A 26,500-nucleotide genomic window follows, 5' to 3' on the forward strand; every position below is an offset into this window, starting at 1 on the left:
TCCGAGATCGAATTAACATGTTATGAGGATGAGTCTGTGGTGAAATATTAGCTATTTGCGTAATATATAGTTACAGACAAATTCAAGCTTAAATTGTGGATTTAATCATCGTTTTTATTGTAAAAGTGTTCTGTGTTATTACAAGACAGTACATTTGTTGAAACGTAAGTTAATATTAAATAATCTTGTGATTTAGAAGATAAATCAGTGTTAAATCTAGATAGCGTGGAAGGCTCTGGGCCATCCAGATAAAGTTTCCTGCTTGTAAGAAATTCAACAAATTTCATTCAAGTGAGGGAAAATGTCTAGCGAGGAAATTATTAATCAAAGCAGAGAGGACGTCCAAATGGAGATGAATGAAGTAGTGGAAGTAAAAAAAGGATACGTCTTCAAATAAAGACGGAGAAAATATGGATGTTGAATTGGTTGCTAAGCAACCAAAAAGTCAGAACACAAAACGAAATCGAGCAAAAGTTAGTGGAAAGGAGGAATCCAAGGTTATTAGAAGTATAGGTTGGGCCAATCCGTTGTTTACTCGTGATGACGAAACGACGGTAAGAAGTGAATTTATCAATGAAATGAATTCCAAATCTATGCGCTAGTGTTGCACTATGCAGATAGGAAAACCATACCAGAAACTGAACACACGAAATCGAGTACACAAATGAGCATTTCCACCCATTTACATTTTGTGGCTTTAGACAAATTGAAAATAAATATCGATAGGTACTTATTGTTATGCGGGACAGAATATTATTGATCGGAACGGGATTTTGTTTTTTAAATCCCGTCATTCGGGACGGGAAATATTCGCAATTTCTCGACTAGTCGGGAAATTTTCGGGACGGAAAATTTCCGAAATTTTCCGACGCTCTGGAAATTTCAAATTCTACACGTCATTTTCACCTTAAGTGATTGTCTTTGTATTTCTGGAATGAAAACTAACAATTTCCGATAAGTTCTAGGCACTTGCAATGTAGAAAAGAAAAGAATTAATACCGTTTTGAAATGACCATTCGGTATTTCCCGACTGCTCGGGATCCAGAAAAGTAGGGAAGTCATTTGCTGAAGTCGGGATCGGGACAGAATTTTTCTTTCCGATCCCGGTCCCGACTTTTCTAGATAACACACACCACTTGTTATTATTATTTATTACAAGATACATCTTCCAAGTACGTTGAACATAATGTACTGTGTATACCAGAAAAGAAAAGTTCAAATGAGCATTTATGTACGCTATATTTACACTAGGCTATGCACTTGTATGTTTTTCTTCAGTGCACAACATGTTTCCTCGAATATATCAAAGTCTGCCTAACATGAAATGTAATAGTGTACAACTTTGCTTTCACGCAAACTTGGCATAAAGTAATATTTCATTCTCACAGGCAGTGGCGTGCCCAAGGGGGAGTTGGTGGGGGTTATAACCCTTCCCGTTGGCCCAGTATTCCTAAAAAGAAAGAACGTCAAATGTAGGAAAAGATGGCAAAATGAGGGATGACTACCAAAAATAGTGTACGTAACCCCTCCCTTTCGAAAATCCTGGGAACGCCACTGCAGTCTCAGGTCAACATGCAAGGGCAGATTTTTTCCACCTTTCGATGTCTAGTCTTTAATTTCTGCAGTAGAAACCAAGAGTGACTTCTTACCGATGTGTAAAATGATTAATACAACTTTCGTGTCGGTATTTTATAAGCACAACATATACACGAAGTTTTGTTCAAAGCTAAGTTGCGTTACTGCGAAGCCGTAATTAGATTTTGATCAGCTGTAGGAGTTTAGCTTAATGGTTTAATTTTTGCTTTGTAACTTGGCCATAAAGCAGAATTGAGTTGCAGAAGTATTGTATTTTTTAATATCGCTTATACGTTCTATGAAATAAATGTTAATGTGTCTGTAATGGTCTTACATAGTAGTATACATTTCTAAGAATACTTCAGTGAATTGAACACGTTGCCACAAATATTTAAAATAGTATTACTAATTTGTATAATACATTTTAAACTGCTGCTCTATAGAATCCTTCAAAATGTCACCAGTATTTGTTTCATACAATCAAAAGAACATCACGTTATGAATCTCCTGCATGTGATTGCAGAGTAATCAAACAAACGCCAAATTATCTATTCTTCCATTGCACGTTAAGGAACAAACACAGACACGCCCTTTTTTAACAGACTACACAGAGCCAAGATACCATTTCCTGTATCATACACTCCCTGTTATCGTCTCCCCACCCCCTCGTACAATGTGGATACTATATAGTTTTGCCCGCCAGATTGGTATTTAATTTTAAAATTTGTGTGTATATGCAAGTTTGTGATCAGTGTTACAGGTCAGTGAAGTGAAGTATAGTATTGCGATATCTATATGACCACAGCTACTACTACGAATTCAATTCTATGGTACTCCTCCACAATTCCCAGTGTTGCACACCTTCTTGACCAAGACTGCCACATACCCGGCGGTGAGGGTCACGAAGGAGATGAATTACAAACGCTGTCTTGACTTTTTTATATTGTTTAATCAGCACTATATGCCTTAACTTTGTTGAGATGTCAAATGGAAGAGGTCTATGATGCGCTCCTTCAAATAATTGGCGACAATAAAACTGTCCAAATGGTCGCACATGAGGCTCGGTGTATTGCAAACTAGTTGTGTGGCTTTACATTTCTTTGCTCACTAGTTATATGGTACGTATGACTTCTTATTCCACGTAATGTAATGAGCAAATGCCTTCAAAATATTAATCTACGATGTGTTTGATGATTTCTTGCAAGCATATCGGCGTTTTGAAAAAAGCAGGAGTGATGAAAATTTCAAAGTTTCTTAGACGCCACTTGGCAGCCTGGTAGGACTTCCCCCCCTCCACTCGTGGAGGCGTCGGGGGGGGGGGGGGCGACCTTTGAGTCCAGGTTGATGAGAAAGAATTGGCATCGAATTTAGATATAGATGATCCAAAGATAGGCAACACTGTACAGGGCCGAAATCGAAAGGATAAGCAGTTTCAGTATGATGAAACTGTTGAAGATCCACTAAAGCGGTACAAAGTTGATATTTATTACCAGGCCGTAGACGATTATTTTAGCTCTAAGAGAAAGATTTGAGCAGCTTAAACATCATAGTGAATTTTCCATTTCTTTTATGATATTAGTAAGCTTAAAGACATGCAATCTTATCTTTATTTGAAAATTGTAGAAAACTGCCGGAATGTTAACACATGAAAGCTACTGAATTAAAAGATGAACGAAAAGCGTTTTTGGCTATAAGAAAACAATTACACGAAAGGAGACCTTAAACTGATAAAGAGTCATGATTTTGCACCTAATGTGAGTGTAGAACTTCGGATTTATTAACTTTGTCGGTAAACGTGGCAAGTGGCGAACAAAGTTCTTCTTGGAAATTAAGGCTAATAAAAACACTATCTCCTATCAATCATGTCTGAAACACCCTTGTTTCTATTTTATGCAAGATAGCTTTATACGAAGAAGAATACTAAATGCAAAGGTAAAGTTCCCTGTGCACATAGCACCATGTCATGAAGGCACGTTTAGGGGATGTGGGAGTAGGCCCACACACATTCTCGATCTCAGCCATTTTAGAGGTGATGTGATCAGCACCACTCTCCGGCCGCCTTTACCTCCCAGGGTTGCCCCCATGGTACACCTATTCATTTGAGGCTGGGTGAACCCCAGAGCCGCTTTATGGAAAGAATTAAGACCTTAGATCACCCACATTTTAAAAATCCAATCATGTATCACAGACCTACAACGTTAAACATATAAAGTCAAGCCTTCATTTCTTTCCTAATACTTGTTACATTTAAGATACATTTAAAAGAAAGAGAGAGTTTTCATAAAGTATAATAATAAGTCTAATATAAAATTAGTGTTTAACTGTGGTCGAGCGAGATATCCTTTTTTGGTTAATAGTATAATAAAATTATTTATTTTATAGTTTGATGTTTTACTTAGGAATATATTAATTTTCAATTTACCGTTGCTACGTAATGACGGGAGGGAGGGGGGGGGAGTTGGAGAGGGAGAGGCATCTGCCGCCACCTCCCAGGGCGGCAAAATTACTAGCGCCGGCCCTGGTGTACACTGTATGTAACACACCTTATTACTGACTTCCTTGACCTTGGATGTACAGGGTCAAGGAAAACAAAGAAATGAGCATAATTTTCTCTACGGAGAAGATATTGAACCTAAACCAAACAGAACACAAATAATAAACTCGACAATGTAAATTGATGAGATTTAGTAAATCATTTAATGAAGTGACTAATCGCAAAGGACATAATCAGCTCAGATCCTATTACTTCTTCATGGTATGTGTCGTAAAGTTCCCGCCCAACAGTTTGACGGCGTTAGTGGCTATCACATCTCCTTTTCCACAGCCTGTAGTACACATCCTCATCTAGACATTGTTCTTGTTCTGGTGTTTAATATCTGCATACTGCAACACTGTCGTTTTGTCATTTCACGTGACTTTACATTGAAGTGATGGATTCACTTGGCCGGTCACACGTCATCGCAAGCAAAAACTTCAACCGTTACCATGGTTTTGGGCCAGGGCTGGGAGGAATCTATAAATGCTCCAAAAATTTTCAAAGCAAACGTATTAGAGCGTACAATGCAATCAAAGGACAATGTGAATAAAAATGACTTATTCTATCCTGGGCACGACGGCCCATATATTGTTCTTGTTGAAGGCGTGGAACACAATGTTGGTAGCTTTAGTGCTATTATGTTAGGTAGTCACTTAAGAGAAGCTAGAATTAAGGTGAATTTTGTTAAGGCATCGGGTTCTAATCGTGCAAAGGTTTACTTTTTAACATCCAATGATGCAAATGACTTTTACTTGAACAAAGAGTTTCAGAAGAAGTATAAAGTAAATGTCAAGATCCCGAAGAGTCTTTTACACAGAATGGGACTAATATATGGGTTACCGTTACATATAAATTTAGAAGAAGTACAAGATGAAGCAGAGGCTGAGAGAAATATTCCAATAATCAAAATGGAAAGAATGAAGAAGAAGATTTATCAAGAAAATGGAGAATTTGTGTTCAAACCGACCAAATTGATCAGCGTAACGTTTCAATCACAAAGGTTGCCCTCGCATGTAAAGCTACTCAGTAACATATTTCAGGTACAACCTAAAATAAAATCTGTGATGCAGTGCAGGAATTGTTTCCGTTTCTCTCACACAAAGGATGTTTGTAAGTCCAAAGCGATATGTCCAAGGTGCGGTGATTATGAACATGATGATATATGTGCTTCAGTACCTAAATGCGTAAATTGCTCAGGAAATCATCTTGCAACTGAAAGGTCGTGCAGTAAGTGGGAAGAGGAAAGAGAAATTCAGAAGGTGATAGCATATGAGGGCTGTTCATATCAAGAAGCAAAGAGAAAAGTTAGTTCTAGTCGTTCATTTATGATCGAAAGAGACGATTATTCTTATGCAAACATACTACAAGATTTCCCAGAGTTAAAAACAACTAAAGCAGAGTCTTCCTTTGTACAAGCTCCAAGTTCAGCAATTACAACAGGTAACAGATATGAGGTGCTGGCCACTCTAAGAGATGAGGAATCAGGGACATCAAGAAACTTAAATTCGCGGAAATCTTCTCAACCTCATCTTTACAACATGAACAATAGTTATGCTGATCGAAGACTTGGGAAGATATTTAAAAGTAAAGAAGTTATGAAAAATAAAGGTATGCAAAATCTAAAGTCGTGTGACAATCCTCAAACCCAAAACGAACAAGAAAGACCAGATTATGTATTACTAAATTCCCAAAACAGTCCAACGTTAGTGACAACAACGGAAAAACGAAAATTAAGAACTAGCATCCCACAATATGACTCTCAAAAGCAAATAATGATTAGTTTGTTACAAGTTATGGCAAAACTAACGTCGAACATAACTGTGGATGATAATCTTCAGAGAATTAAAAATATTCTAGTAGATTGTGCAAATATTACTTCACAGTTATTGAAACTTATTGAAGAGCTTGAATCATATGAAGATGCTCAACATTAAATATAATAATCAGTAAGTTATCACATGCAAAATATGTTTTTGTTTGTGCAATGGAATTTATGCTCGTTTCCTTCAAGAAAACTTGAACTCATGAAACTGAAAGAAGAGCATCATCCTCTCATTATATGTGTGTGTGAAGTATGGGGGGATGGAAGAGTTTCAATTGAAATAAAAAATTATCACGCAGTAATTAATCAAAAAGGCGGAAAAGGAGTGGGTATAATTGTACATGAAAGTCTGGCATTCCAACCCATATCATTTAATCCCAATTTAGTGATTCTTCGAGAATATCGGGTGGAAGTAGTGGGAATACAAGTGCAAATTTTGAATAAAATATTTACCGTTATCTCGATCTATATACCATCTTCCTATACATCGCAAAAAATTGCAGTGAAACATTTAAGGTCTATTATTAGTTCATTCAAGACTCCATTAATCATAACTGGAGATTTCAATTGCCACCACGCATTGTGGGGTCGACAGGCAGCAGATAAGTTGGGTCGAACTCTTGTTGAATGGATGGAGGCGGAACAGTTAACTATAATAAATGATGGTTCACCTACTCATATGCCTAGAAATGGAAGTAATCCGTCATCTATAGACTTAACATTAATTTCAGAAAAGGTTTGTGCAGACTTTACATGGGAAGCCGATGTGGACTTGAGAACAAGCGATCATTATCCATGTTATTTTTATCTGGCTTATTGCCATGCAACAAATGAAAGAATATTAACTATTCGCAAATGGAAAGTATCCAAAGCTAATTGGTCTAATTATACTAAACTTTTAAATATTTATTTCTCAGAGGATGATGGGTTAAAACCTGATAATATTACATACGAGGAGTTTGTAAAAATCATTTCGGCTGCGATGGACCAGGGTGATAAAAAGTAGCCAGCAACACTTCCCAAAGATATACTGGTGGACAGAAGAGTGTGCTGAAGCAAAACTACATAGAGTCGAATTAGCAAGAATATACTCACGTCAACCAAATCCGGAGAACTGGATAGCATTCAGACGCTCTGTGGCCAAATCAAAAAGATTATGCATAAAAGCAAAAAGAAAATCATGGAAATGATTTTGTGAAAATTTACACCCAAGCATGAAATTAGGATATGTGTGGAATAAGTTTAGGTCGCTCAAAAATCCTCGTGCAGCAAATGTGCTCCCTTTGAAAACAAATTGGAAGACTGAATTTATTCAGAAACTCATACCTACAGTGTCAGACGGAGTAATTGAAACACCAAATGAATTATGTAGTTACACATCAAAACTACGTTCGGCGAAAGGTTTTGCAACTCCAATTTCAAAAGAGGAAATCTATGAAATCATCGGCAACAGTAAAGAATCTGCTCCAGGGATGGATGGAATTACTTATACTATGATTAATCACCTTCCAGATGTAGCGTTAACGGCGATGTGCACAATTTTTAATAAATTCTTAAATAATGGAAAAGTACCAGAAAATTGGTCCAAACAGTTGATTATTCCAATTTTAAAAACAGGCAAGGACCCTCAAGTAGGTAAATCATATAGACCTATAGCTTTGACGTCAGTTATAGGAAAGATATTTGAGAAACTGATACAAAAGAGAATAGAATGGTTTTTAGAAAGCCAAAATATATTTCAGTTCGAACAAATAGGATTTCGAAAGGGATTAGGATGCCAAGACGGATTAATCACTCTTTCCTCGTATATTTTCGACTCACTGAAAAGAAACAGAATTGTATTAGCTGCATTCTTAGATGTAAGCGCAGCTTATGATAATGTAGACATTAATATCCTAATCCAAACAATACAACAGCTAAAAATACCTCACAACTATGATTTGATATTATGGAAGTTACTCAGTAAAAGATCTGTATATTTCCACTTTTTCAGTGAAAGTAGAGGACCGTATTCAGCCTGCAAAGGGTTACCTCAAGGAAGTCCTTTAAGTCCTTTGTTATTCAACATATATATGATCGGGATGAAAAGGAAATTAATTCCAACAGTCAATTATCTTCAATATGCAGATGATATCTGTATCTATATGTCCACGACACAAATTCATACTGATTTTCCTGTTTTAGAGGAACAAATATTGGAAGTGCAAAAGTGGCTTGAAAGTAAAAAACTCTCCATTTCAATGGGAAAATCTAATATTACTATTTTTAGTAAAAAGGGAACACCTCCAATAGTTCACTCAATGTCCCGAAAAACAAGAATTCCCATTACATCCAGAGTAAAATATTTAGGTGTCATCTTGGATGAAAAACTAACTTGGAAGGACCAAATTAAAGCAATACAAGTCAAATCAGAAAAAGTGTTTAATTTGTTCAAAGCAATAGCAAATACTCAGTGGGGATGTCATCCTCGAGTTATGCTTTTATTTTACAAGAATTATTTTCGGCCTATGATAGATTATTCTCTACTGGCAATGTGTAACTTGACAGAAGGAAAATTGAATTCCATTGATGTCATACAGAGGAAATTCTTGAGATGTTTAGGCGTTATGAACAGCACTCCAAACCTAGTAGTATACATGGAAGCGGGTGAATGTTCCATTTCATGTAGACAGAAGATGTTAGCAGCAAATATGCTCTTCAAAGTGAAATCATATCGTGAGCATCCTTTCAACAATGTGCTAACAAATATGATACACTTACATGAAACAGGAAAAATAACAAACAGAAAATCTGCTATGTGGATAGAATTGTATAATTCGTTTTGTCAAGAATATCAGGATGTTCTACAGATGCGTTCACGGCCTGTTTTTTCATTAGATTATCCTCAACAGTCTCTGGATAATATTCATTTCCCTCGTTATTCGCACATATCGGAATATTTTACTCAATGGCCAAGTTTTTATTTCATATACACTGATGGATCTAAAAGTGAGTCAGGAGTTGGATGTGCAGTGTACGATCCACAACATAAAACATACCAATTATTTCGGCTTCCACAAGACTGTTCAATATTTACAGCAGAATCTTACGCAATTTACCAAGCTTTAATATATGTCCAAAAATTAAATTTACGAAAGTTCTTAATACTTACTGACTCGCAAAGTGTATTACAGGCTCTTAAATCTTCTTATAAGAGTCTTTACAAATTATCCCCTTATATTATAAATTGCATACAATTAGTTCAAACAATACAAAAATCTGGAAAAACCATTGAGTTTTCTTGGGTAAAAGCTCATAGCAATATTACAGGTAATTCTCATGTAGATGAATGTGCAAAGAAAGCAGTGCGCCTTCCAAATATTACGAACTTGTCATTATACTATACGGATCTTCTCCCTAGAGTAAAGAAGAAAATTCTGAATGAATGGTTTCATTGGTGTCGAAATGAACTTACAACAGTTGGAGAATCATACAGACCATTTGCTGAATTCAAAACACAAAAACCATGGTTTCATCATGTAAGTGCTACAAGAAATGTAATTGTATTAATTAATAGACTGAGAACGGGTCATTTGTGTACTAGGCAACATTTATCCAAAATTGGAATAACGAACAATAAGAAATGTGAATGTGGCTGGGAAAGTGCAGATGCACAACATATAATACTGGAATGCTCAAAATATAATAGAGAGAGAAATATCTTGTATAAAACTTTAAATAATCTAAAGGTTCAGTTTCCAACAAATTTGTTAAGTTTAGTTGTTAATCCAGATGTGAGAATTGGGTATAGTTTGTTATCATTTTTAAGGAAGTGTAACATACAACTGTAAAAGGCAAAATGTTCTTTAAAAAAAATCTAATATCTGTAAAATGGGTGGGGGGATGGACTGATAATTTTATTGTAAAACAATTGTGTGTGTATTGTTATGGACAAAAAACGGCATAAAAGCTGTTAGGTTCCAAATAAAGGAATGAATGAAATGAATGAATAACATGTTATGAAGTGACAGAAAAATAACAATAGATTAAGACATGTTAATTGCTTCGTCTAACTATGCAGATAGAGTTTATAATGACACAACTATTGTCATCGATTAAAGGAGTCTAAGGTAAAGAAAATTAGGTTCATGAAGTTTGAAAATGTGTCCATAAACGTACAGTAGAAATAGGAAAAAATTCAAGTTTGATCATGCAATCTATACAATATAAATATGCATTTAATATGATGATGTTTCGCCAAGTTTTTGTGACAAAAAGAATTTATTGGCCTCAAATTTACATTCTTTCATACGAGTACTCCATTTTACCCAACCGTTTGTCCAAAATGGGGACATTGCATATTTTCCAAAAGTAAATTTCCTGCCTCTCTTAATGTTTATACACAAACGACCTTGTTTCCCGATAGCCTAGGACCTACTTAATATTTTGTTTGATTGATAACTTTGCCCTATTTTGGGCGACTCTCCCCTACATACATATATATGTATGTACTTATGCATGAATTAAGGTGCACTTCAACGTATAGGGGAGGTAGTAACCCAACCCGAAAATAAACCCTTGCTGGCTATACCCTGCTCACGGCAGAAGACCAGCACAATGCGTATCGACTCCCTTTACAAGCCTCGGTAATGGTCCAAATAGTAATAAATGTTTACCAATAGATGACGCAATGAGGTCTCCTGTGCACCGGTCCCGAAACCACATTCTCCCCCCATCAACAGCAACAGGGTAATTTACCCGCCCGTGATTAAGCGAACGTTTCGCATTTGATGTTGCTCCCAACTGTTACGGACGTAATGACATTCATTGACTTTTCATTACCTGACTATTATTAGCATATTTCCCCCTTCCCTTTGTTCTTCGGGAATAAATTGGTTTGCGCCTCCCGTGGCGCCTATAACGCTCTTCCGCGTCAAACTGAAAATCAAGTGGTCAACGTGGACGCTCAATTAATGTCCAACTCCCGCGTGGGCCTGCATGGTCAACGGTTCGGTACTCAAATGGATATAATGATTGAAATAAGCTCCGAGGCGGAAGTTTACAAATTATTCAATTGAATTTTTTTGCCGGTAGATGTCACCATCGCTGAAATATTGTCGAAAGCAGATGAGATTCGTGTTCAAAAATTGACGTATGCTGCTGTAACGACCGCCATGTTAGGCAGATTTCAGTTGTATATTGGTATTTATCTTATTCGTATACTTTCAAGTTAAGAACTTGGATTAAATTATTTATACTTAATTGTTTTTATAATTCATGTATATATTTACATTTCATCTTATGTTATAATATTATTCGCGTATTTTTGCAACATTTATTCAGAATTTATAGGCTAATAATTATCCCAAATAATACGAGGGGGTGCTGGTAATTTCTTAGCCTTACCCCCTTCATGTTGTCGTATTTTCATGAATTTGGTCTTAAATTTCAGCTTAATGTCTGTATATTGTTGGTAGAAAAAATTATATTTGTACGTCTAATGTTTTTTCTTTATTTCAGATGTGACTGAAAGATGGCAGCACCTGAAGCAACATTTGCAGTGAAAGACCATAGAGTGGTGATCAAGTTTTTATTCCTGCAGAGAAAGTGCGGCAAGGAGATACATGACACGTTGGTACAGACTTTGGGGGACCATGCCCCTGCATATGCCACTGTTAAGAACTGGGTAGCTAAATTTAAAACCGGCCATTTCAGCACAGATGATGAGCCACACACAGGAAGGCCAGCATGTGTGGTTGTTCCGGAAGTAATCGATGCTGTGCATGATCTAATTCTTCAAGATCGGCGAATTTCCACTAAAATCATTGCTGAGTCTCTAAACATCTCCCGTGAAAGAGTTGGTGTTATTATCCACGACCATCTAGGTATGAGTAAGATTTCAGCAAAGTGGATCCCGAAACTTTTGAACGCTGATCAGCACCGTGACAGGTTGAGGACATCCAAAGTGATTCTTGATTATTTTCAAAAGGATGCGTCCACATTTTTGTCTCGATTCGTGACTGAGGATGAGACCTGGATCTACCTCTATGATCCTGAAACAAAAGAACAGTCAAAGGCATGGACCCACTCTGAGTGACCACACCCAAAGAAGGCCCGTGTGCAAAAGACGGCAGCCAAGGTGATGGCCAGTTTTTTTTTGGGACAAAGACGGTGTACTGCTAATTGACTTTTTGGAAAAAGGTGCAGCTATTACAGGGGCATATTATTCATCACTTCTTCATAATTTGAAGCAGACAATTAAGTCCAAACGACGCGGAAAATTGACAAATGGAATTCTGTATTTGCACGACAATGCCTCTCCACACACTGCAGGCATTACCCAGCAAAAATTAAAGGGTTTGAAGTTCACAGTTTTGGAACACCCTGCTTATTCACCAGATCTGGCCCCCTCTGACTACTTCCTATTTCCAAATCTCAAGAAATTTCTGAAGGGGGTCAGATTTGGGTCACTTTCTGAGGCACAGGATGCTTGCTGTACGTACGTGGTTTGCGGACCAACCAAAATATTTTTTTTTGGGGGGGGGGGTTACAACAACTGGAGAAAAGACTTAGGAAGTGTGTTCACCTCAGAGGGGATTATGTTGAATAAAAAAATTGATTCCCATCTCTGTCTCATTTGTTTCTTGCAAAGGCTAAGAAATTACCAGCACCCCCTCGTATATGCAACGTTTTCATTGTTTCTCAAGCACAAGTTAAATAAATACATTTCTTCTTAATATCGATTTTTGTTCAACAATGTACAAGATTGAAGTAATTTGTCTTCGTTATAAACTAAATATTTATTTAATCATTTTTTTTATGTGCAAGGGCAAATATGATTTATTTGATAAAATCAGTTTAGTTATTTCTATATAGTTTAATATTGTAATATTATAGCAAAGTATTTCTCCCTCGTTTTCAATAAAATAACGTTTTCCTATTGGCTGTTTATGTTAGGAGTGGGGAAACCATGCTTTGTGTTCTTGGCGATGTAAAAACTTCCACGTTGGCATTTTTAATTGTTGCCAACCTGAACTTTAGCTTACTATCGCTACAGCGCCTTGAATAACGTAGTGTGGAAAACGACCCAAGAAACTGGTTCCCCAGACGGATGAGAAACATAGATGGCAGTGCGATCAATGTCGGTGCTAATTTTCTTATGAAAGTAATGCGGCTTTGTTAGTTTTTGGAATATATTATGTGGATTTGTTTGTCTTGAAAGGTGGTACGTGAATTGATGGAAACAGTTATATTTGTGGAGTGATTTGCAGTCACGAAATGGCATTAATTTGGAAAGAAAAGTAAAATAAAATAAATAAATAAATAGCATGTGTGCGTAACACAAGAAGAAACATCGCAATGTGATTCCGGACGTCAGGTCTTGGACTGTGTATTAGAGTTTATTTTTCTATGTTATTAGAATATAAATAGTATCCTGAGAGATATTTCATACCGAGGCGACAAACCACAAATGTAGCTTGAAAGCGAACAGTCTGAAATCAATGCAGCCTTTCGAACCGTATGGACAAAAGCTCTGACTGCACCGTTTCCTCAAGGAGATTTTACACCAAAGCGACACGCGACAAACGATACGAGGATTTCACACCAAAGCGACACGGGTCCTTCGGTACAAGGCAACTTTCATACCGAAGTGACACATGTTGCTTGGAAAGGAGCCAATCAAGAGCAACATTTCACATCGTAGCGGCATGAAGGGAAGCACAGGCCAGCGTTCGGTTGGTGAAATCCTCAAGCGATAAGTGTCGCCTGCCGCTTGTCGCTTTGGTGCGCAATCTCCCTAAAGCAAGACACACATTGCATCGCCCATGCGCGAACAACAAACCACGGCAACATGTTGCAAGCTATTGAGGAAATGGCCCAGTTTGAGCGACGCAGAAGCGACAAAGCGACACGTGTGGCTTATCGTGTCGCCTAGATCTGTTGTTGTAATGTGCGGTTTATCGTGTCGCCTATCTGTTGTTCGCAAGCAACGCTTGCTAATAGACTGAAAGCACCATGTCGCTTGTCACTTAGTTGGGAACTCCCCCTGTAGCGCGTCGCTTCGGTCTCAGCACCCTTCCTTTAAGGAGCTTTCTGACCGAACTAACAAGTAGCACGCGAATACGCCATATGAACGTATCGTTTGCTGTTTGGACCCTCATGTGCAATGACTGCTATTTTACAGTTTGGAAGTGTGTGTCACTAGTGTGACAGTGTGAACATCCCGTGTCGCTTGTCCCATTGGTTTGAAAGTTTCCTTACACTCATGTCGATGGCACTAAGAAAGTTTTGTGGGTTCCCCTTGTTGTTTCATGCAATCATCATTATCATCATCGCCGCGATTAGTTTAAAGCGGAAGAAAAGAGACAGTAAATATAAAAAAATACAAATGCTTCAGTGTGTATATCTTTAAAAGAAATGATGATGATGATAATAATAATGAACCTAATTCATACACAAAAATTTAGTTGCCAAGAGCATTCCACGCGTATTTTTTCTCCCGTATTATTAACGAAAGTATGACGATAACAGGACGTGGTCGACTGTCTAGAATGTTCGTTAATATCTTCGCGACCACTGTACCAAATATCATAGCAATTATCACATTCATAGAAATGCTTCATGTAAAAGAATCAGACGTTGCAGCGAAAACTCCATTTACTTCCATTATAAGCAGTCGAACACCAAGCACCGGGGTCAACACCAGCGCCTCTAGCGGATCATTTTCGAGTGGAACCATCCAGAGAGCGGAGAACCATGCCGTTTTCCACACTACGTTATTCTAGGCGCTGTACTATCGCTAATTAACATTGATGTGTTATATAAATTATCAGTTTTTCTTGTGTTATTTTATGTTATGAGTTTGTGTTGTAAGTTAGAACAATCTTATGCTGCGCCTCGCGCTTGAGGTAGCAGTTGAGGTCTTGCTATTAACTGTGAAGGCGGTGCGCGGACTCTCGTGTTAAATAAATTGCTTATCACTGCCTGCGAGCGTGCATGACCCAATAAATTATAACTTTTAAGTTGTGCGAATCAGTATGTACACGCGCGATTCGTGATCAAAGATTTTGGACATTTTAATTATAAAGTATTTGAATTTTATTTACTGTCACGTGTCGCAATTCGGTGGTTTCCTTCCTGGAGGAAGGTGGATCGTCTTAATCCCGATCCCTGGATGAGAACTGGTGCTCCCAACCAGTGGCGTCTCCTGACCCTGAACTTCAGGCGTTGGCAAAGAAGGAATGTTAACCCCTCCCCCTCTCATTTCTGTGAACCAATATTACAAATTTTCTCCATACCTTTTTGGTGTAAATTTATAAATATTTAGAAAAACATTAAATTACATAAATTATTTTAAATGAAGTAAATACTTCATTTAAAGTATTAATATATTTGAAGGGTAAGGAGAAAATTAATATGTTCAATACTTCGCCATACAATTAATTTTTAAAGCACGAGTTGGTTGAGGGGTTGGTGGAACTCCTACCTATCACCCACAAAAAAACACCGTGGACATAAGAACGACCCGTTCATTGAAAAATCGCTAAAATGCACATTCCCGATTTTCCCCTTACCCTTCATTTACCCTTCCAAAATGTAAAATTTGAAAAATCAACTGCTCATTACTTAGTTACTTGAATTTCTTTAGAGAGAAATGCGCTGATCACCGCCTCATAAAATTTGGATTTATCCCCTTCTCGCAGCTTAGAAAGTAATTCATTCTGGATGGAGATAAGACTTAAATTCGTCATCCAGTTCTGAGGTTGAGTAGATCGGCAGAATGTGTGGATCCTCTTCAGTGACGAGAACGATCTCTCGACAGATGACGTCGTGGAAGGAATTGTTGCGATCAACACTGCTAATTTATATATATGTAAACTCACCCACTAGATTCGTGATAATTTACAATCTCAATTGGTGTTTTCTCTGATCCTTCAGTGGAAGCATACCAAACATAAAGTTCATTCTTCTGCAGTTTGGTTAAATTAAACACACTGCCATAAATTTCCTACAATTCATGTACGAGATGGTGAGGAAAGTTTTCTTTTATTCAAGTTTTGTGGGATTTAATAAATCAAAATATTGCAATTTTTCAAATGATGCGAATCTAATTGTTATCTGGTTGCTGATATTATCAATGATTTCGAAGTAAAGCCTCCGGCAGTAGTCTTTCTGTGATTCGTTGTTCAGTCGCCTCCTTTTCATTTCAACAATCTCTTCCTTTTCTACTGCATCAGTTATAGAATTCCATAGTGTTTGGAAATTCTCACTTTCCTTTCTCAGCTGTTGTTGAAATTCAGTTATTTTATTACTGCAATACAAAATATCAACATTTTTAGACTGCAATATACTGAATAATACGTCTGAAAAGGCAAGCAAGTTGGATAAAGCCTTTTTTAAAAATATATTTTCGAAGTCCTTCAAGAAGCTAGAAAATCCTCTGGAGTCATTGCAGTCAAATGATCGAAGTCTCCAGTTTCACTAACATGTTCAAAAAATATAAGCAGTGCTTCTCTGTTGTCATTGACTGTCCACACTAGACTAGAGGTAAAATTCCATCTGGTAGGAGCTAATGACGGGAGCTTTCTGGACATGAAAGCAGAAAGTTCGTGAAACCTTTTTGGAGAATGAGATAAAAACGTAGACAGTGATTTAAGACCACAAAAGAACGCCTTAAGCTCTTTGTTACATTCTAACGATTGTTGCAGCACCAAGTTCATGACATGACCATAACAATGCGTATAAAAAGCTTTCAGATAATTTTCCAAAAATTTACTTTAAAGGCCATTCAAATGACCACTCATTACAGAATACCCATCGTATGTCTGGGCAATTAATTTATCCCCACACTTATATTTATCCATTATTTCAGTCACGTGACTAAAAGGAGCTTCTGCAGTTTTATCGGCGCTCATGTCATGAAATCCAAGAAATCTTTCAATGACTTTTTTTCTGTGAGGCCGAGAAAAAACGTAACACTGTTGACACCTGAGATTTTTTGCTAATGTCTGATGTTTCATCGACCATGATAGCCACAAAGTCTGTGTTTTGAATTTCATTGTAGATTTCATCTCTCAGAACATCCGAAACTGAATTTATTAAATCATTTTGAATGCCTGCCGAAGTACCGCGAAAAACTGTAGAATTTAATAAATGTTATTTTAATGAGGGATCAAACTCGGCACTTGCAATAAGGAATTCCATGTAATTGCCCTTATTTAGAGATGCTGCATTTTCCTCATGGCCTCGGAATGGCAGATATTGCTTTGCTAAATAGCAGACGGCGTTAATCAACCTCTTTAATATTTCCCTGTTCTCTTTTACTTTTTCATGGTGTAGCTCTATTTCAACTTTTCGTTGAGTATCCAAAAGAACGTCAATTCTAGTAGGGGTGGCAACAAAACTACTAAATTTAAAGAAACTTTATTATAAAGATGCAATTCAGACTCGCTGTGTTTTCTCACTGCAGTATTGAGATAATTCAAATTCGCATACCCTTCATAATTCCCAACACCTTTTTTAGTCTAGAATAATAAACATGTCCAACAGTAAAATTTATTCACCACATCACACCCGCAAAGCCAGTCTGAAATTTCATAGAGTTCTTTTCGAAAATGTCTCTCAAAACCTTTTCCAGCACAACTTTTTCCTTTAACACATGTTGACATCGTGAGATTCGAACATGGTCGACTATTGTCAATCACTTGTTTCTTCTCTGAATACGAAAGCGAAGAAAATAAATTATATAAATACTCTTGCACAACACTTTCACTATTCTCCATCATAAAATAATCACATCACTTCACACCACACGTTTAAAAAATAATGCACAACAATCACGAGCAAAACAACTTGGAACGCGGGGCGAATGAAAGCCAAATCGTTGGGAACAAATACAACGCCTTGAGAAGGTAACCATGCTGGTGGGTGGTAGGGTGCGCATGCGCGGTCATCCTATGTTTTGGCAGTGGTAAGACGTTGGATTTCCTCGCAACGCCCTGCCCATCACGGACCGATCTGCCTGCCTGACAACCACTGCGCGCTGTGCCGCGTTCGAAAACTACCGGGCGCTCGTGACTGACAATTGAAGAAAAACCTCAAAATCGTAATATATAAAAGTACAGATACTTTCTTCTTTATTTCATTTTCCTTTGGCCGTTGACACACGACTTACACACCCAGAGAAATCGCCACTGCTCCCAACTGACCAGCCGGAGCAAGGAGCGGTGTGTTGCCAATTCGGATCTCCATACCCTGGACAGAGCGTATAGAAGAGAAAGTGTGTGCACTTCGGTTTCTTCCCGTAAGCCAAGTGAATAGAGCGGTGCCCCACCGAAACACTGGCAGCACCTTCGCTTGCGACGAGCGTCTTCTGCTTGCAGTGCGGCCGCGCTTTATGTAGAGCGTTGTGTTTTGTTGTATCAGAATAACATTGTGTACTTTTATTAAAGACAACGTTATTACGTTATTCACTTTAGTGTCGTTAGATTTGTGATTGATCCGTTGTGACTAGTTTGTGTTGTGTTCAACGCATTATTATTGTGTTTGAGACAGCAGCGAGCGAAAACTACAAGATGCCTACGTGTTTCGTACCCGGCTGTAGATCTAGATATGACCGCTGTTCTTCAGGTAGTAGACATTTTTTTTAGGCCACTAAAGACAAAATGGGAGTGTGCCATCCCTAGAACAGATAAAAAAAACTAAGTCATAATTGCTATGTGTGTGATATTCATTTTTCCTCTGACCGTTTAGTGAAAGTGCATTCGTTCATAGTGGATGGCGATACAGCAGAAATTCCACGACAAAGGTGGAAATTAAAACCAGAAGCTGTTCCTCATATATTTCCTAATCTGCCCAAATACCTCTCTAAGACAGTTAAGAAGCGAAAATCTCCCATGAAAAGGCAATCCTTGCGGACAGATGATAATAAAGTAAGTACTCGTCGCAATGTATCATTAAGCTTATCAGTAGAGGATGATTTGCTTCACACTGCGGATGCTAGCAATACAATAGCATTGCTAAAGAAAAACTTAAGAATCAGAAACGCAATTAATTAGAACGCAGAGTAAACTAAAGGTCGCACAGGCTAAAATAAATTTGCTTGAAAAAGGCGTTAAAGACAACGGTCACACAGTCGAAACAGTTCGCGTCTCTTAGCAAAAATCAAAAAATTGTAATTGATACAATCTTAAAGAAATGCCAACTGAAAAGTAAGACAAGAATGAGACACAGTTCTGAGTTTATACTGGAGTCTCTTCTTTTAAAAATTAAGTCCCCAAGGGGTATAGACACTGTTTGCATCACGATTTGCTACCTTTGCCTTCTGAAGATCACTTAGAAAAATTGGTGAAGGGTCTTATATGTCCTTATGCAATCAATTTACGTACCAGCAAAACTTGCTTTACTTTCGGGCGGAAACTGTGAATACAGGACTGAATCTCCTCTGACGTCTTTTGTTAATCAAATGCGAACTCTGGCAAGAGCAACCGAAAATAAAAATCTTTCGGTGAAGAAGCAAGCTGAAAATGAAATAAGGGAAAAATTTCCATTGTTGAAGATGAAATTCAAATACCGAACTGAGAAAACAACATACCGAACTTAAATGAACAAAGTGTTGGTAAATAATACTTGGCGTATCATTTGGCAGGATACATAGTGCGGTATATTTCCAAAGTGACGGATTGTAAACTGTGTACAACTTTTCTGCACGGGGAACCAACTAATGTACCTGCCCCACTTACGCTAATCCAAGCCTATGGTTCGGACGACGGCTGTAATACCTTACCTATGTATCGAAAAGTGTTTATGATGTTCTGCTACGAGTGGAAGAAGTTGTTGCAAAAAGAATTATCATGTGCTAATAGTTTATGGGGTGATATATTTTTTGAGTGTTTGGACAATTTAAATATAATTGCTGTAAAAACTACGCAATTAGGATGCTGTGAAGATCATGTGCTGCGTACGCTATCTAAACTCGTATTTCACTATCTGAAATGTCTATTTTTCTTCCGCACCAAAGAGATAAGAAAGGAATTAAGTGCCTCGAAGACAGCAAAATCATCTCGGAAATTCTCCAAACTATCCAGCTGCTGAGCTCTTCTCCAAACGTAAGTAACATGCATTTTTGTTTCTTATGTAGTTAGTTATGTAAGCAACGCGCCGTCTCAAACGTCACCACTGCCATCTAGGCGGTGGACCACGGCAACTCGGGGAGTGCGCACACTATTTCTTCTATACGCTCTGCCCTGGAGTTACGAGTGGTGGCACGTTGCACTGCTGTGCGCGTTCAAAAAGTCATTTGGTGAATGATACGCAATGTGTTCAGCTTAGATGATGTACAATATTTATACATAAATCAAAATAATTCTAACATCTTCTACATATATTGCAATCATATTTTATCAGAAGAATAGTTCCAAGTCTTTACATGCGAATTCATTTTCAATACAGAAGCGCGGTCTTTGAGATATTTTTAGATACATTGAAGAGAATTAGTGAAATAAGAATATTGTAATACGGCAGATGACAAGATAGTATGGGCCTACTCGATGGCGTACTGGTAACGTTGTTGCCTTGTAACCAAGGGGTCCCGGGCTCGATACCCGGTGGAAGTACAAAGTGGTTCGGATCTCACTTTAAACTGTAGGACTGGTCCCAATTATCCTTTCTGTGCACAAAGTGAACACGCTCAAAGAGGCAGGTTAGGCACTAAGAATCCCTGCTAACTTAAAAACCATCGCCAACATTCAGCAGAGGCAAAAAGTTAAAATATGAAAATATACTACGGATTAAAAATTGCAATTTTCGAGGTATATTCCTGTGGTTCTTGTCGTGTGTGTGACGCTTATTGCGTAAATAGTCTGTATGGTTTATAAGTCCTTTGAAGTTGTCAAAATGTAGGTAAAAACAGATTGTGTTTTGTCTTGTATAAATGGAGTTCATTATAGTTTGTTGAATGGAATTTTGTGATTAATTAAATAATGTTGATTTATGCGTGCATATCATTTATAATGTATTCGACACCTTGTGTGAGATCTGCGTGTGTTTCAAATACACAACAGATGTATTAAATGGCGACGAGAAAAATATTTAACGGCGTAGTACAGATTTAGGTGAGTTTTGTCTATGATTAATTGTATTTAATCGTTGCTGTAGGCATCATGTCGTACGTGCCAGGATTTGACAAATATGATCCAGATGAAGGAACCATTAACTCTTATTTGGAAAGATATGATAATTATTGCCGAGTTTTCAACATATCTGAGGAAAGCAAAGTTCCTAGATTCATATCTGTAATTGGCGCCAAACCTTATGAAGTGTTACGCGAGTTGTTCTCTCCAATATTACCAGAAAAGAAATCGTTCAAAGAAATTTCTGATAGGCTCATTTCTTATTACAATCCAAGTAGTAATTTTATAGTGCAAAGCCTAAAGTTAAGAAAATGTACGCAATTGGATGTGGAGAAGGTTCAAGATTTTACAAGAAGGCTCCGAAAGATAGGTGAAGCATGTGGATATGGTGAGTTTTTACCTATTGCATTGTTTGACACGTTTGTGAGCGGTTTAAGGTCTGACGTTATTAGGAAGAAAATAATAGCAGAAAATATCATGGAATTCCAGAAAGCTTTTGAGTTAGCTAGACAAATGGAAAAACTCGAGTGTGATATGAAGGATTATTACCGTGAAGTGAACGTACAAGGCATAATGAATATTAAGTGCAAGGGCAATGACAGAAGATTTCATGAAGCGAATAACATTTCACGTAAAAATGAGATTGATTCCAAATTTAGCAATCAACAAAGTAATCTTCATGGTCAAGGTAATAATTCAAAATCATATAAATCAAAGTCCAAAGTGCAAGGGCATTATGAAGGAAGTTTTTGTTCGTTTTGTGGGAAGCAAGGACATAATTATTTGAAATGTTATAAAAGGATTAACATTGAACGCAGAAAATCCACAAGTTATGAACTCAATAACAAATTTGTTGCTCATACAACTGAGTTAGAATCCGCACCTAACTCTGAAGCTAGTCCAACAAACACAGCTGCAACTCAAGATTTATTTATTGCCACTATTTTTACGCATTCTAATGATACTCAAATCAACTTTAATAGTAAAGTTGATAAAGAAGAAATCGTGGATCATGCATCCAAACTTCAATCATTACAACATGTGGTCAACGATTCGGAAAATGATATAAAAGTGTGTACAAGGGAACTAGATTCCAACATTAACCAGCGTACATATTTAATAGATATTAATGTACATGGTCATGAAGCCAAGTTTGAGATTGACACTGGATCCTATGCATCTGTAGCTAGTAAAGATTTTTATCAAAAGTTTTTGCATAATGTACAAATGTCTGAACCTAACTGTACATTGAAAGGTGCTAATAATAATAAAATACCTTTACTGGGAAAAGTTAATGTGAATGTTGCGTGGATAAATCAGTTCTATTGTCTAGATTTGTACATAATTAACTGTCATTTAGAATATCCGCTTTTAGGAAGAAGTTGGATTCAAATTATGATACCCAAGTTACATTGTGAGTTGACTGAAATTTGTGCAAGGGGAACTTGTTCTCCGCAATCTGATATTATTGCACACAATGTCACAGGAAATAATGCAATGAACTCTGATGTTCGTAATGTCAAGCATATATTAAATAAATGTGACAATTGTATAAAAACTAATAATGTACAAGGGATCGTTGATATTATAAAGGAAGAATTTCATTCTACATTTGATGGCGATTTAAGCTTGCCTATAAAAGATTTTAGAGCTGATATTCCATTAAAACCTGACGCAACTCCAATTTTTAAGAGATTTTACAATGTACCTTATGGAATTAAAGATAAAGTAAAATCAGAATTGGATAAATTGGTAGAAAATGGCATTTATGAAAAAGTCAATACTAGTGAATGGGCCAGTCCGATGGTTGTCATTAAAAAGAAAAATGGAGATTTACGCATTTGTTGCGATCTAAAAAGTACATTGAACAAATATGTAGAAAATGCTTCTTATCCCCTACCACTGTTAGAGGATATTTTCCAGAAAGTTAGAGGAAATGCCGTATTTGTTAGTTTGGATTTGCAAAAAGCTTATTGGCAAATAGCTTTGAGTGAAAAAGCAAAAAGGTTGCTTGTAATGAACACGCCATGGGGATTATTACAACACACAAGATTACCGTTTGGAGTTAAAATTTCGTCTCAAATATTTCAGAGAGTAATTGAACAGATATTGCAAGGTCTGCATTATGTAATTCCATATCAAGACGATATTCTAATTTGTGGATCTGGACTGAATGAAACGGTTAGCAGATGTATTGAGGTCATGAACAGGTTAGCACAATATAACGTGAAGGTTAATTTGGAAAAGTGCAAGTTCTTTAAATCATCCATTCAATACTTAGGATATGAACTATCTGCGGAAGGAATTAAACCATGCCAGTGCAAGATTGAAGCAATGCTTAATTGTCCACGTCCGCATGACGTGAGGGAATTGAAGTCGTTTTTGGGAGGCATTAATTTTTTTCGAAGGTGCATTCCAAATATGGCTATACTGATTCCAGCCTTGTACAATTTATTAAAGAAGAATGTGCATTGGAATTGGAGTGATGACTGTGAAAGTCAGTTCAAAAAGGTTAAAGAAGCACTGCAGTCATCCGAAACTTTAACTCCGTTTGATCCTAGCAAGGATACAGTAATCATATGTGACGCTTCGAGCTATGGTCTAGGAGCTCAGATATGCCATAGAATTAATGGTGAATTGAAAACAATAGAGTGTGCATCTACTACTCTTTCGCAACATGAAATGGCTTATCCTCATCATGAAAAGGAAGCTCTTTCAATTATATTTGCCGTGAAGAGATTTAGAAAATATATTTGTGGAAAGCAATTTCAAATATGGACTGATTCACTACCCGCAAAACAACTACTTCAACATGGAAAGGCTATACCCATTATGGCTTCATCCAGGATTCAACGTTGGTGTTTGTTCTTGGCTAATTATGAATATGAAATTGTGTACAAGAAGAATGTTGAAGTAGCGGATCTGTTGTCGAGGTTGCCGTTGCAAGGGGAAACAGTTGATATCGACGGGATTCAGTTTGTAAATGCAATCAAACTCACGGATCGTCTGAAAGATGTCTTCCGAACTTTGCAAGAACAAGATGTGATGTTGAAACAGGTCAAAAGGTACGTTATGGAAGGTTGGCCAGAATCTAAGATTAAGGATCCAAATATAGATGCAAGTGAATTCGAAGCGCTGAGAAGAAAAAGAAATGAACTACAATGTGAAGAAGATATATTGCTGTGGAGTTCTAGAGTTATTGTACCTAATTCAATGAGGCAACAAGTTTTGGAGAAAGCTCATGAGAATCACGATGGCGTAGTTAAAATGAAGTTACTATTGCGTGAAAGATATTGGTGGCCTGGTATAGACAAATGCGTTGAAAATCACGTAAAATCGTGCAACGTTTGTAATGCTGTAAAACCTGACACCAAAAAGAAAGAATACAATGATTGGAAGGAAGTAACTAAGCCGTGGGAGAGAGCACACATGGATTTTTTCTATTTTGAAGGAAAAGTGTTGCTTCTCGTTGTTGATGCATTTACAAAATGGCCAGAATGTGAAGTTGTATCTTCTACATCATTCAGGGATGTAAAAGGATTTATGTCAAGACTAAGTTCAAGGTATAATCAGCCAAACACCTTAGTTACGGATAATGGTCCTCCCTTCCAATCTGCAGAATTCAAGAAATATTGTGAAGATCAAGGGATTGCTTTGATGCATTCACCAGCTTATCATCCGGCTAGTAATGGACAAGCTGAGAGACACGTACAAATTATAAAAAGTGCTCTGAGATGTAAATTGTACGAAACTAGAAGAGATGACAAGCATTTTGATTTAAATAATGCTTTGCTGGATGTGCTACATTGTGTCCGAATGGCTCCAAACACCGTTAATTTGAAATCTCCTGCTGAAATGATGTATGCATTTGAGCCGAGACCGAAAGATGATATAGGTCGGTTGCAGGATATTCCTGATAAAAGCAAACGCGAGGATACCAGAGGAGGTGTCAAAGTTTGGGTGAAACTTGCCAACCGAGATTCCAGTGGTGCATCCTATGTTCAAGGTGAAGTTGTCCGGAGAGCAGGGACATATACTTGGTATATTAAAGTTGGTAAAGATGTTAAGTTAGTGCATGGGAACCAGATAAAATGGAGAAATGTGAGAGAAAATGATAGAGGATATCATCATGATAGTGATGAAACAGGCGATAAGAATAATGACGCATCTTCAGAAGTCCACGAAGGAAGATATTTAGATGCGAATGATACGTTTAAGGATTACGAGAGAGGAGACAATCATGAAGTGGTGGAAGAAGCTGCAAGAGATAACATAGATTTAGATAAACGTGAAGCAGCAGAGTCAAGAGTGTTAAGGAGAAGTCAGAGGCAAAGAAAACCACCTGACAGATTGGATTTGAGTGATTATGGTTAAAAGAAGTAAAGACATAAAACCAAAATTTTGCTAATGCAAAATTTCATCGACGCGGGGGAATGTCGTATGTGTGACGCTTATTGCGTAAATAGTCTGTATGGTTTATAAGTCATTTGAAGTTGTCAAAATGTAGGTAAAAACAGATTGTGTTTTGTCTTGTATAAATGGAGTTCATTATAGTTTGTTGAATGGAATTTTGTGATTAATTAAATAATGTTGATTTATGCGTGCATATCATTTATAATGTATTCGACACCTTGTGTGAGATCTGCGTGTGTTTCAAATACACAACAGTTCTCATACGACGTTGTATTCTTACAACATAGTTACTAAGGAAGACAAAACATTGACATTACACTCCCCCCCCCCCCACACTTACATATAGGTAACGCAAGAACTACTTGTTAATATGTAATAATTTACGTAAAATAATTCTTAAAATGCAAATGTGAAAAGTACGATCCATTTGTTACATGTGTAAATGGGATCAATGAGTATTACCGTGCAAATTGTCCATCACCATGTTCGTGCACTTTATTTGACCCAATAAGAGCTTCAAGAATTAAAGGAAAACTCAAGACAAGCTGATGACAACTTTCTGCACCAGCATACATAAAAATCCATCGCTTAAAAACACACAGGATGGAAGAGAGAATGAAAATAGTCATGGACAATTTGCACAGTAATGCTCATGGATCCCACTGTACACACAGTTTTCGTATGTTAAAGAGGTTTTCAGTTAAGACAGAATGATTACCTACCGACAATAAGTGTGTTATACTTTTAAAACTTTCTTCCCAAAGTAGATATTCATTTATCATATCATGTAAAGTATTTACAAAAGAGGAAGAACTGTATGTTTTCAAACTGGTCCTTTTTCAAAATTTGAGAAGTATTGAATAATATGATTTTTTAATGTTACGCTTTAAATATCTTGCGTGTTTAATTTTGCATAAACTACATAAAAATGATTTCGTTTTTAGATTGTATAATAATGAAATTAATATAAACAACATGTACAATAATATATTCTTTATTTTGTAGTTCCTTTAATTAAGAATATAGCTATTGTACAATTTTATG

This window comes from Lepisma saccharinum, chromosome 7 (assembly GCF_977018435.1).
Source record: "Lepisma saccharinum chromosome 7, izLepSacc3.1, whole genome shotgun sequence".
Taxonomy (NCBI): domain Eukaryota; kingdom Metazoa; phylum Arthropoda; class Insecta; order Zygentoma; family Lepismatidae; genus Lepisma; species Lepisma saccharinum.